The sequence below is a fragment of the Lissotriton helveticus genome, chromosome 3_2, assembly GCF_964261635.1.
Source record: "Lissotriton helveticus chromosome 3_2, aLisHel1.1, whole genome shotgun sequence".
NCBI lineage: Eukaryota > Metazoa > Chordata > Amphibia > Caudata > Salamandridae > Lissotriton > Lissotriton helveticus.
Genome location: NC_136062.1, coordinates 344,350,403 through 344,365,331, shown reverse-complemented (window position 1 = coordinate 344,365,331; position 14,929 = coordinate 344,350,403).

The window sequence follows — 14,929 nt, the reverse complement described above, 5'->3', positions numbered from 1 at the left end:
AGGTACCCGGAAAGATTTGGTCATAGATCTGAAAAGTACACCAAAACAAATGACTGAAGGACACAAAGTGTTGTCCACATGTAAAATGAAGGTGTGTTTCAGATGTAGATTTTCATTTCCATATGATGGTAAATGACCCGCTCTTAGACAGATATGCAAAGGCTGTGGGAAGTAGAGCCATTTTATCACCGTTTGCATAGCAAAGGAAAAAGTAAGCATGTCACAGCCCAGAGACAAAATGTCCCCCTGAATCTTCCAGAAGCAACATTAGACGTAAACCCACAAGGCCGAGTGGCTATATCAGTTGAGACAAATTGACACTGAACAAAGTCCATAGTAATCCAAATCATCGACAAACAGTTCTCATGTGTCAGTATCAAGTTAAAGTGATTTACATCATTGTGTCTGGTTGATGCTTACCTAAGAAGAGAGTGCACATGTTGGTTTGACCGTTTTGAAGAAATTGGTTGTCAAAGAAAAATTGACATGCCAAAGCCCCAAAGTCATTCAAGCAGTGTCCGATGATTGCACTAAAACTAAATAGTGCATGAATAAACATTATGCTTGAGGAGAAATACAGTGAACTATCTCCATTGCCAAAACTTTAGCCATCGAACACCAAACACAACGAAACACAAGAAAAGATGGTACAATCACCCAGCCATGTGCTTCAGAGCACGGCATCAAGTACCTATTTGCTCAGATCCAGCACACCTACTAATATGGGACTGATCCCCATGAATTACAACATGAATGCTCACCATGAGATAGTAAATCAGTTCCTTTAATTATTTCATGGCTTGGGAAAACTTAAGATTATGAAAGTAAAGTTGCATATTAATGAGGACATCAGTTCTGTTGCTCATAGACAAATTGATTTTCATATGCATTAAGGTGTTGCAAAAGAACTTGGAGTGTTACATTACTGAGCGTTCAAATGGTCCAATGTCATAGGTTTCTACAAAGTGGGAGTACCTATGACATTGAAGGAGCTGTAACCTTATGCATTGACATGCATGGGGCAAAAAAGTCAATTGAACGAGAACGATATCCAGGACTATATATTGCTAACTTACAATTAAAAGACACAAAGGTCTTCTTCTGCCTTGAATTAAATAAATGTTATCATCAGTTAGAACATTAAGATAATTGCAGGTACACTTCAGCCTTTTCTACACATCTTGGCATGTTTCGATACAAAAGACTACGGGCCATATGTATCATCAAACAATTTTGCATTTCCTAAATAGCGAATTTTAAGGAATCGCTATTTAGGAAATGCAAAACGGTATGTATGTACAAAATCGCTATTAAATAGCGATTCTTTACCATTCCTAATTTGCGATTAGCAAATTGCTAATCGCAAATTACCCATTCATTTCTATGGGCCAGGAGGCCCATAGGAATGAAGGTGCAATTTGCGATTAGCAATTAATTAATCGCAAATTAGGAATTCCTTCAAGGGTGCAGGGGTGTCTCAAGAACACCCTGCTGCACCCCTGAAAAAGACATTTGGGGGCATATGGCGCACATACATGCCCTAAGGGCATGTATGGGCGTCATATGGCACCTTTGTTTTTTTGTAAAAAAGCTTTTTGAAAAGGATTCGCAAATTACCACCAACTAGAAGTTGGTGGTAATTTGCGAATCCTTAATGAGATTTTTTGAATATTTTTTGTTTGATACATTGCATTTAAGGAATCGCAAAATTTGCGATTCCTTAAGTGCAATCGCAAAATAAGGAATTGCAAATTTTGCTATTCCTTATTTTGCATCAAACATGTTTGATACATACCATTTGTCAAATTAGCATTCGCAAAGGCCGAAATTCGCATAATTCCGGCCTTTGCGAATGCTAATTAGCTTGATACATATGGCCCTATGTTTTGGTGTGTTATCCGCTGTCCTGCTCTTTCGACATATCATACAGCCTGTCATGAATGCATTCAATTACAACAAAGAAGTATTGGTTTATGGAGCTACACAGAAAAAACATGAAAACGCTCCTACACAGTATGTTGTTTGATTTTAAATGTAGACAATTGTTTTCAATAAGACACAGCTAAAATTCATGGGGCATATCTTTTCGGATGGGGCTATGACACCAGATCCTGCTACAGTACAGGCACTGTCAAATGCTGATCTCTCACAAGATGTTTCTATGGTGCGTTCATTTTTTGGACTGGCCAGTTACTGTTCAGATACCTACAAAACTTTGCCACTATAAGTGCTTCATTGAGAGACTTGTCAAAAAAGAATGTTTCATTTAATTGGGCAAATGAATGTGAGAAAAGCTTTAAAATAATCTAAGAAGCCATTGAGAATGCTACAGAAATGGCGTACTTGTTGTCATTTCTTTCTTCCCACTTGGTACCTTCCTCTCCCCCCTCCTCTCCATTGTTAAATAGAATGTTCCCTCTGTGGGGTTCGGAAGGCTACCTTAGAATGTTGGGCTGGTGAGGAACCTTGAGGCTGTGACAGCAGTGGAGCAGTGGAGACGGTGAATAAAGCATGCTTGAACCCATTTGGAGTCTTTACTCCTCCTACTTGATAACATCTTTATAACAGTACTTAAATCCTAGGCTTCATACAGAGGTTGATGTTGACGCTAGCCTATCGTTGCACAGCACAGAGAACACTTGAATGCTCTACTGCATTTTGTGGCATATGCAAGTAGAAGTTAATCTCAAACAAAGTGTGCTTTCTCACAACCTGAAAATGAAAAGTTAGCTGTGGTATGGGCTTGCAAACATTTCCATGTCTTCCTTTATGGAAAGCCGTTTACACTGGTAATGGACCATCATGCTTTACTGACTATATTTGGTGATCCAAAGACCAAAATGCCTCCTCTCTTTGAACGATGGAGACTACAGTTACAAGAGTATAATTACACCATTGTACATCATCCAGGGGAAAATCTGAATCCTGCTGATTACTTTTTCAAAGTACCTATACACGGTCACAGTACTCCCTCCAAGAGACTTGGTGAACAAACAAAAGATAACAACATACTTTATGATATTAAATATAGCCATAGTATTGGTTCCATGTTTCAAATGTTTGGATCAGGCCTGTCCGCCTACTCTTGATGAGATTTGTTGATTGAACCTTTTTATGTATTTTCAACTTTATATATTGTCAACGAATTTGCTGTGCGCTTTGTAATTTTATGGATGGAAAATACCGATCATAGTATTTGATGATGAGGAACAGTTATGATGACGAAAGACAACGTGTGAAGAATAGTATCTATAGGAAAGGAGATCGAGTGCTTGCATGACAGATGCAGAAAAGAAAATCTGATGCTCCATTTAATGCCGAACCTTTTCAAGTGGTGTCTACCAAGGGACTCATGGAGTCGCCAAGCTCCCTGGGAGGTCTATTGCCGAAGGCCGTTCTCAAAATAGGCCTTTAACTAACATTTCATCAGATTTAACTGTTGGAGGAGAGACAGGGTCTGAACCATCAGTGACTGCTGTTACCTCTACACCACTGACCCAGATCCTAGACATTGGTGATATCAGTTCCCAGTTTCAGAGAACATGATCAGGTGGAACAATTAAAGTGCCAAAAAGATTGATTGAAGAGATTCAATTGTATTTGTTGATCCATCTATATATATTTTTTAAATATATAATTTCTTATTTAGCAGATGGGGCGATGTAGTATCTTGCAAGTTAGAAATGATGGAACACTTTTGGCTTCTACGGGACTCCATAGAACGGATAGTGTAAGTGTTAGTGCGTAATGCATTGAAGGCCGGTTTACAATGTTGAGTTTGCAGAGACACGCAGATGGATAAAAACATGTAAAAATAAGTTATGTGTGTAGCGTAGTCATTGGTGGGTACTTGGACAATGGAGGGAAACTGATAGGCCACAGGAGCAGGGACAGCCATGCAGGGCAGGCAGGGGAGGCAGTGACAGAACCACAGACCATGGTGGTCACCCAGGAGGGCCAATGACAGCACAATTCAGATGTTTTTTTCTGTAACATTGTCTTATTTTTCCAATTAAAATACATGAGGAAAAAGTGTTTTGGAACCCTGTTTTTCACGTCCTTCTCTTGACAGATAACCTCAAAACTTTCCAAGGAGGTGCTGAGGTGGATTACTTTTTTTAGAAAGTTTCATGAAGATTCATTGCCCCCAAAGTTATTAGAATAACAAAAAATGCATTTCCTATGGAAACTCTAACTCACATTTAACTACACAGTTTCCATTGGCAGACATTTTTTCCTCTTCTTCAAGTGCATCCGTGCCTTGCCTCCTACTCTTTCTGCCCCTCTTATGTATCCATCCACCCATATACTGCTGCTTTGTGCTGTCAAGTGGATCTTCTACATGTGCACACAGAATGAGTAATTGGACACCCGAAGGCCGCATCACATAAAAAGAGCACTACAACTGCTAATTTAGGCCACAATTTCAGCCACATTTTTTGGCAGTTGATGGAGCGAGATAGAAAACAAAATTTTGTTTAGACTCGCAAAGTCACATTTCCATAACATGAATAAAATTATTAATGATTTGTGATATGTCATGCTAATACAACTTAGATTAAACTTTACACGTGGAGGGACTAACATGTGTGCTCATAAACGTGCATATTTGTTGCATCTTTTTGTTCGTGCAAAATAATAAAATAATTTATTGTTTTCGTTTTTGTCATTACTAACTGCTGCAAACTTAAAAGAAGCATGTGCTTGTTTTGCTTTTCCTTGTCTGTGTGATGTCATTTCTACTATTCTAGGTGCATATGGGTCTCATAGAAAAACGGAGACTGGTAAATATAAACGCTGCTTTATTTGTTTGCATTAGCTAGGTAACATTTTGATTAATCGGGTGGGTTAATTAATTAGTAAACCATGGGATGGATACAGAATATACTTTATTTCTTACATTAATACTTTTCTTGTGTTTGTTTTATACTAGAAAACATAAGTTGCCTGCTTTTGGGCCTAATTATTTGAGCCGCAGAAAAAGAGCTGATCTATAATTCTGCAGAAAGTCACGAGACGCCCATTCTGAATTAAAACGATTATTGAAGCTGCATTCACAAAGCAAAAACTGATGAGCTGACATCATTCTGTCGGACATGGCCAAGGTCGAAAGTGAACATTTTGTCAGTCCTTAACTTGGCATCCGCGGAAGTTGTACTGAAAGACTATGGAAGCTGCGAGGATGACTTAATACAAAGTTGCAATCGCAGGAAGCTTCTGGCTTCACGTGGAAGAGACAATGGTCTTTGTAAGACATGATTTTGTGGAACTTTTTAAGAATCGGGTGACATGTCACTTGTCACTCTTAGCCAATGGGACGTCGAGGATTTCTGAAAACTTTCCTTTGCTAGTTTAGTTAGCGTAGAAAGGTATAAAAAGTCATGCCCTTAGGGTTGGGCTGGCTGCTGCTTTCTGACTTTCCGATGAGGGTGATGTGCTGCTGGACTTTGCGTGGAGCACGTAAGAATCCTCAAAGATCTTTACTTTAATTTCTGTCTATTTAGCTCAGTTAGGGAAATAGGTTTTAGAAATGCTAAACTTTATATAATTTCTTTAAAATTGATTCAATTGCTTAAATTGTATTTTTCTTATATTTCTTACCATCATGCTTGCTTTATTGCAAATAAATTTCATTTATAAAACTTTCAACTTATATACCATAATTTAGAAAATAAAATCTTACTTTTGACAAACAAGCTGGTCTTGGTTATTCAGAAGTATAGGTTACCATTAGCTAGATCACGTCGCCTATGGTGGTCGTTTAAAAGGTTGGGTTTTATTCTAATGACAATATTCTTTTTGCAAATGTATAAATATGTATATAGTGTGTAGATAATGTGTATATAGATTTATTCTGACCACCTGATTCAGTAGGCCCAAAATATATCAGGTTCATAAATGGGTCCATATTTAGTATAGAATTTTGTTTATAGGTTATGAAGTTGGGTAGCGTAGTTTATGATATATTTTCTATAGCCCGCTGGATCAATTCTCTGGTAGCAGAGGATGGTTGCTAAGAGGTAACCAAGGTAATATATTGGTTGCTAAGGGTTACGTCATGGTATGGAAATAGGATCGATGTTTTAACACATGTTAAGTTCGTTTTTCGTGCCTATCTGTAAGCTATACCGGTATAGATTGTGTGGCGAGAAATTAGTCACGCAAGCCATCTGTTCTGTTTGTAGTGATATCGCCGAGTATCACAAGAGGTATCGCCGTGTACCATAGTGTTGTCGCCGAGCAGCACAGTTTTAGGGCTAGGTCTGAATCTTGTATAGTGAGGATTTTCTAAGAAATCAAAGCAGCATGAGAATAGGGACAAAGCGCCTTCCATAAAACTCACTGTGATGAGAGTATTAGTTATATCCGAGCTTGAGTGAAGGGTAAAATTAACGTCGGTACATGATTATCTATAAACAGGTTAGAGTCCTGTACGGGTACATGTTTCATATCTATAAACAGGTGAGAGCCCTGTACGGATAACGTCGTTATTTTGCTAACGGTGCATGAATTCTATAAACAGGTGAGAGTCCTGTACGGATTTCATGTGTGTTTGAATTTAGGGAATTTTCCGTGTAAAAGTGCGAGTTTGAATTGTATTTTATGTTCAAGTGGAACTCTTAGAACTTTCACTTCGCGGTGGGTTCAGAGCAAAGCGAGTTCATAATTATACGTGTTAGAAGGGTGGGGTAAGGTTACTCTACTGACAATTGAATATTATCCTTAGTGTGAATAGCGCCGTCTATTCCGAAGTGTGGATACTTGAATGTATGTAAACTATCCTAAATAGTGAAACGAACAGATGTTGTCTTTATAGTGATTGTTAAGAATTAATTTACACTGAAAAGTGTCCTTAAAATGGCGCTGTGAAAAGATTTTGTGAAGGAGGGGTAAGCGCCTGGAGTGAGAAGCGAGAAACCGCAGCTGCTGTGTACGTCACAGAGCCGCGCTGGGATTGGGTGACCTACGTCACAAGCTGTATTCTGATTGGCTCCTGAGTCTCTGACGGCCTGTGAGCTGATTGGTCCTTCGGAAAATCTCCAAATTTATTGGTCGAGCTGAAAAGTGACGTAGCTCAACTGCCATTGGCCTGTTGGTGTGTTTCGCACACGGATTGGTTGTTTTGCGGAACATCCCGGAAATATTTTACGAACGATTTTGTGAATTAAATTTAACTTTTAAAAATGAGTAATCATTTTAAACATGTTGAGAAAAAGACAACATTATTTCAGAAATTCAAAAATTTATTTTCACCTGACAAGAAAATCGAAACGCGAGGTGGTAAACTACTTCATAAGTATAAAACACCTGCAGCGTACATGGAAGGTGAATACGGATATCATACTGTCTTATGGTTCGACAGTTGGAAACGTTATACTAAAAACGACGGTGTTTTAGCTTGGCCTGATGATGGTTCATTTAATGTAAGAGTTTTAAGAAACTTACGAGAGAAAATGAATGCTCTTGTTCCAAAACCGAGACCAACTCAATTTGAAGCTTTAGTTGAGTGGGAAGACGAGATGTATCAGTTACAAAGAGAAGCTAGTGGAATTAAAAGACCTTCTAAAAATCCATCATGGAAAAGAGAAACTCATGAAGATAGATTGCGAATGTGGAGACAGGGAAACATGAGTGAAGGATTATATTTAATTCATGAAATGGTAATGGGTTCTCCTACAGGGAAATCTATGGAAAGTGAATCTGAGGATGCAGTTATGGAAGAAATATATACAACTGCTAGAAAGAAACAGCCTAATCAGCCTTTGAGACCTCCTAGATCATGGTCTACTCCGGTGGTTTCTACTGAAACTTCACCGAGTGCACCTCCAATTAGTGAAGCTCCTAAACTTTATCCAAATAACTGTGAAATCACTGAAACTCCTAGAAGATCAGAATTCGAGAATGCTCGAAATGAAGGTAGACATTTTTCAATGACTCCAAGAGCAAGGGAACCTCCAAAAGATTATGCAAGAGAGACAAGAAATGTTGAGGATGTTGATTATAATGAATATATAAGGTCTAAAGAAGAATTAATTAAAAGAATGACAAAAGGCATGGAAGCTGTCACAGTACCAGTAACAATAGGTCCTGTTCAGCCTGTATTTGATCAAAGAGATACAAACAAAAATGGATTAACTATTCCTTTAAATACAGAAACTCAAAAGGCTACTGAAAAATTTTATTCAGACTTAACTGAATTAAACACTTCTAGATCGAGAATGCCTGATTTAACCTTTAATGAAGATTTATCTCCAAAAACACCAATGGGTGCTATGTCAGATATAGGGAGTCCTGAAGTCAGGGTAACCACACCAAAACTTGATGTGGCCAAATTAAAAGCGAATATCGAAGAATTAATAATTGGAACAATTGGCCCTGATAGTTTAAATTACTATCGGGATGATGAGCTACTATTCATTTGCAAAAGTATTCAGTGGAAAACGAAAAATAAATATGATCAATTAGAGGATCTAGCTGCGGAACTTGAAATCGATGTAAGTAAACAAAAGAATTTTGCAAAGCATTACAGATTAGATTTTTCAGAAAGTGACATTGAGAGTTTGAACTCAATGGGAAGAATAGTTCACATTAAAGATTTGATTGTCTATATCAAAAAGCTAGGAGAACTGAACAAATGGAGAGTGAAATGGACCAAAAGGAAGGAAGATGAAAGATTGGAAAAATTGTCAAAACAATTTCCAATGAGGGAAGTTGCAGGTGGAGGATATGTTCATGTCCCATGGTCAAGACAAGACATTCTGTTATTCACAAATGACTTTCCAAAATTGAGGGAGAAACCAGTTGAGTGGTACAGGCAAGTCGATAGATTTATCAAAGTGTCAAAAGTTCTGTGGATTGATTTAGATGGATTTTTTGACATTGTAGTCCCATCTGATCTTTGGACAGAATGTAAAATATCTATTAGTTGGCCAAAGGCAGAACCTGAACGAATCAAAGAAACAGGTGCCCCAAATCCACTTGTAATGGATTTCTATGAGAAAGTAATTGTTTGGATGAAAAACAAAATTCCACCCAAAGAAGTTGATTGGGTTAAAATAGAAAGAACAGAACAGGAAACAAAAGAATCAGTTCATTCTTTTTATGAAAGACTATTGTTAATCTTTAAACAATACAGTGGTTATGAAAAATTAGATGAAAAAAACATGAGTCATTTTATCTATAGATTTGTTTATGGACTAAAACCTGAAATTGGAGAAATGATCAGAACTAGTATTGTCGGATGGCAAGCACTATCTGTAGATGATATTCTAAGAAAAGCAAAATATTGTAGCGATGAATTAGAAGTAAAACAGAAAAAGCTGAAGGAGAAAGCCATGTGGGCTCAGGTAAAGGTGGCTGAGCAACAGATTGCCAGCATGGGAAATAAGAACACTAATTTTGTTCAAACTGGAAATACAAACCAGATACAAGGAAAGTTTAAAGGTAATAATTTCCCAAAGAAATTTAGCCCAAAGATAGAAGAGCTGAAACAAAGATTACCTTGTTTTAATTGTGGCGAAATTGGACATTGGAGGGACGAGTGTCCTCATCCTCCTAAAAACTTAAAGAATCCCTTATTGAATCCACAGATGCAGAATGGTGTTAACCTGCAGCAACAGCTACAGATGCAACAGGGGTTAAATGAATTTAATATTCAACGACAGTTACAACAACAGCAACAACAACAGGTGAATAATCGTCAAGACCAATTGCCACAACCACCTTTTCCGAATTGTGGGGGAGTTCAAAATTATAATCCAAACGTGGGATTTCAGGGATGTGAACAGGTAATAAAACCACAAAAACAGCAAAAGCAGCAAAGGGTTCAAATGCAAAATGCTTCACAACAATTTTTATTAACAGAAAGTCAAGACAGTGATTCTGATGATTATTGCTGACTGTGCCCGAGAGAGGAGGAAGAGTGTGTTGTTGGAGCCACTCTTGAGGTTGACCAGTCTGGTCCTTATGTAAACGGGAAAGTTAATGATGTAGACATCACTTTTCTAGTGGACACTGGTGCTACCCGTTCTACTGTTAGATCAGTGGAAATTGAAAACCTACCTCTCTCTGGGGATACCATCCAAGTTGTGGGAGTAAGTAATCAGCAAATTAAAACAGACTTAACTGATCCAGTACCAGTTGAAATTGGAAATTACAGAGACAAACACAGATTTGTGGTTTGTAACAGTAGTCCAGTAAATCTATTAGGCAGAGACATCCTATGTAAAATGAATTGCAGAATATATTGTTCTCCTGAAGGAGTTGAATTACAAACAATGGAGGAAGATGGTTTGTACAGAATGACAATGATGATGATGGAAGCAGAAGAAACAAAATTGTTTCCTGCATTTGAAGAAAAGGATTTACCTGAAGAGCTAAAAGAAACAGTGAAATCTGAAATATGGGATTTTACTGGGAATGAGATGGGTCTGATGAAAAATGTAGATCCTGTAAAAATAGCATTAAAACAGGGGATAGAATTTCCAAACACTCCACAGTATAAAATGAAAATAGAGACAATTGAAGGTATTACACCTATAATTGAAAAGTTAATCAAGCAAGGTGTATTAAAGGAAATGAAGAGTAGTTCTTGTAATTCACCAATTATGGGAGTTAAAAAGTCTAACGGAACATTTAGGATCGTACAAGATTTGAGAAAGGTTAATCAAATTGTCATTCCATGTTGTCCTGTGGTTCCAAATCCAGCAGTAATTCTATTTCAGATTCCACATGATGCTGAATGGTATACAGTTATTGACCTTTGCAATGCATTCTTTACTGTTCCCTTACACCCAGACAGTTATGAAATCTTTGCTTTCAGATTCCAAGGTAAGACCCTTGGATGGACAAGAATCCCTCAGGGCTATACAGAAAGTCCTTCAATCTTTAATGAATTGTTAAAAAGATCATTAGAAGATTTAGACTTACCAGGTAGGTCTACGCTGGTGCAGTATATTGATGATTTGTTAATAGCTGCAAAGACAAAAGAAAATTGTGTAACAGACACAATAATTCTGTTAAATCGCCTTGCAGAAGAAGGACATAAAGTGTCCCCAGCAAAACTACAGTTTTGCAAACAAGAAGTAAAATATCTTGGTCACAGAATTGCAAAAGGAAAAAGACAAGTAACAATAGAGAGAATAAAAATTATTCAAGCAATGTTACCGCCAAGAACACAAAGACAGGTCAGAATGTTCCTGGGAATGGTAGGTTACTGTCGACAATGGATAAGTGGATTTTCAGTAATTGCAAAACCACTACAAAGATTGACCAAATCAGATGTAAAAGATCCAATTATTCTCAATGATGCTGAGATGGAATCTTTTGAGAACCTGAAAAAGAGCTTATGCCAAGCTCCTGCTTTGGATATGCCAAATTATGAGAAAGATTTTGAACTGTATTGCAGTGAGAGAGAAGGATGTGCATTATCTGTATTAATACAGAGACATGGAAATCTAAAGAAACCTATTGCATACTTCTCTGCAGTTCTTGATCCAATTGCAAAAGCATTACCAGGTTGTTTGAAAGCAGTTGCAGCTACAAGTATCAGCCTTGAACAAAGTGAAGGAATCATTATGGGATTTCCTGTGAAAGTTTTTGTGCCTCATTCAGTTGAAATATTACTGACAAGAGGTAAGACTCAACATTTAACAAGTAGCAGATTGACAAAGTATGAGAAAATCATATTGGGAGCAGATAATGTTTCGATTTCAAGATGTTTGAATCTGAATCCTTCTACATTACTGCCTGATTCTGAAATTATTGATGATATTGAGACAGAACATGAATGTTTAGATCTCATGGAATTCTGCACAAAACCAAGAAAAGACATCAAAGACAGACCTTTGTCTGAATCGGATTTTGTCTACTTTGTAGATGGCTCATGCTTAAGATCCGAAGGAGGTGTCTTGAAAGCTTCATACTCAGTTTGTACAGTCGTAGATGTTGAAGAAGCATCATGTCTTGAAGGAGTTCGTTCAGCACAAGTGGCTGAATTGATTGCTTTAATTCGTGCATGTGAAATATCAAAAGATATAAGAGTTACCATCATTACTGATAGTCAGTATGGGTACGGAGTTGTGCATGATTATGGACAACTCTGGTCACAGAGAGGATACATGACATCAACAGGATCACCAATTAAAAATGCAGTTTTCATTAGAAGATTAATTGAAGCAATACAATTGCCAAAAGAAATTGCCATAGTCAAGTGTGCAGCACACACTAGAGGAACTGATTATATTTCCAAGGGAAATGCCTTCGCAGACGAAACAGCAAAGTACTGCGCAAGGAAAAATTATTCATACAATCGGGAGAGGAGTAAAGAAACTGATTCAAATTCATTAATGCTAACAACTGTTGTAGAAACATGGCATGAGATTAGAGATTTACAAAACGAAGCAGATGATGAAGAAAAAGACCTATGGTTAAGATCAGATTGTAGACCACGTGAAGAAGATGGAGTGTGGGTTTACAAAGATGGCAGAATAGTCTTACCAAATTGCTTGATTGCTGACATGGCCAGATTATATCATGGTCCTGCACATCTAGGAAGAGATTCTATGGTCAGACTTTTTAGAGAAACATGGTTCAATACCAAATTTAGAACCATTGCAGAATCTTTTTGTCAAAGGTGTTTGTCATGCCAACAAATGAATCCAAACAGAAAATCAGTGGTGGGGACAGGAATAATTGGTCGAGAGGGTGGTCCATTTACCAGGTTACAAATAGATTTCATTGAAATGCCCTTACACAACTGTTTGAAATATGTACTTGTAATTGTATGCCTATTCTCAAGATGGGTAGAAGCTTTCCCTACACGACATTGTGATTCAATTACAGTAGCAAAACTAATGCTCAGAGAAATCATCCCAAGGTACGGTTTTCCAGTCACTATTGAGAGTGATGGAGGAAGCCATTTTGATAACAAACTGTTGAAGTTAATTTGTGAAGCTTTGAGCATTGAGCAGAAAATACACTGTGCATACAGACCAGAGGCATCAGGTGTAGTTGAACAAATAAATGGAACTATCAAAAACAGAATTGGAAAAATGTGTCTAGAGACAGGTGTTAAGTGGACTGATGCTCTTCCACTTGTTTTGATGTCATTAAGAAGTACACCAGATAAAAAGACAGGTCTGAGTCCTCATGAAATTTTAATGGGAAGAGTTATGAGGCAAGCTTTTGTACCTGTAGGTAAACTGTTGAGCATAAATGACAGTGCAATTTTGGATTACTGTAAAAGGTTATCTGATATGGTAACTTCTGTGTCTAATCAGGTGGGAACTGAAGCTCAATCAAATGAAAAAGTTTTGACTCATGATCTGAGACCTGGCGATTGGGTCAGAACGAAAGTACATCGGAGGAGGAATTGTCTATCTCCTAGATGGCAGAAACCTAGGCAGGTAATCTTGATCACTACTAATGCTGTAAAGTGCAGAGGATTGAAGCGCTGGATTCATCCAAGTCATACTATTCCAGTACCAACTCCTGAGAGTTCTGATGTTGAAAGTGATACCACAGATGATTCTGATTCTGAAGCAGAAGATAGAACAGAAGGTGAAGTAATTCCAGATTCTGAAGATCGACAAGAAAGTCGACATCTGGAAACTGTGCCAGTGAATGGAAATCTGACAAGAAAAGACTTAGAAATAATTGAAATAGATTCCGAAGGTGAAGAGAATCTGTTAAAAGGAAAGATAACTGAGAATTCAGTTGTCTCTATTGAAGACAAGGAAGCTGAACCAAAAGAAGTTTCAGACCAGGAGAGTACCGAAAGGCAGAGAACAAGCTCTGAAGTAAGGAACAGAAATCCGAAATCTGGGAAGCTAGAGGTAATTGAAGAAGAAGAGGAGAACGAATTACCGAGTACCAGTGATGGAAGACAAAGTGAAGTTCCTGAAGGAGTGAAATTGCCGAATAGAGAAGTTCCTGAGTCAATTGAAATTTCAGACTACGAAACTGAAGAAAGTGACGTGGAAGGTGGAAGTGAAAACGGAAAGAAAAGGACTTGGAAATCAGAATCAAATAATTCTGAACCAAAGAAGAAGTACGTGAGAAAAGCAGACTACTGGCCTGGTGGAAGATTGAGAGTCAGATTGATCAAAAAGCCAATAGAACAAGTTGAAGAAATAAGTAGTCAAAAGAGTCCAGGAAAAGAAGTTGGAGTTGGAAGAAAAATTGAAGTGATATCGAGAAAAGGGAAGAGAATAATTAGACCAAACCAGAAATACAAGTCCCCTGAGTGGACTTACTTAGTAATTCCACCTGTTATAGACATATATGATAGTAGTGAAGAAGAAAACGAAATCCAAGAAATTAGTGACAATGATTGAAGTACAGAATTATTAAATTGGCAAAAGGCTGAAGAAAATCTGTTAGTTGACACAAGGTCGAAGAAAAACTGTTTAGTTGAAGAAAACTTATGTATGACATAAGGTCGAAGAAATCTTGTTTAGGGTTATAAAAGAAAAATATATTTTAAAAGGGGGGTGTATATAAATTTTAAAATTTATTTTTATTTTTGAGGCTAAAACTAACCTAAAAATGCCTTACGTTAAGGAGAGCACTTCAAAATGTTCTGTTTTTAAAAGATGCTGTAAGATGACTCTGGTGTGTCTGCTCATTTTAGTTCTGCTCTGGTTGGTGCTAGCTGTGATTATACCTTTAGAAATGAATAGAGAATTACACAAAGTTAACATAACAAGCAAAGCTCTGGTTAGCCAAACTAAACATAGTACATCTGCAAAAGTAATTGATCATCAGCCTAACATTCATCAAGATAAATCAATAGGTGATTTTTCAAGCAATACATTCACAAAGCTTTTGAGTGAATATGTAAAGGTAATGGATGCAAAAGACTGTTATGTCTGTGTTAAGTTACCTGCTTCTGTTTCTGAGGGAGTAACATATAATATGCTTCCTCTCA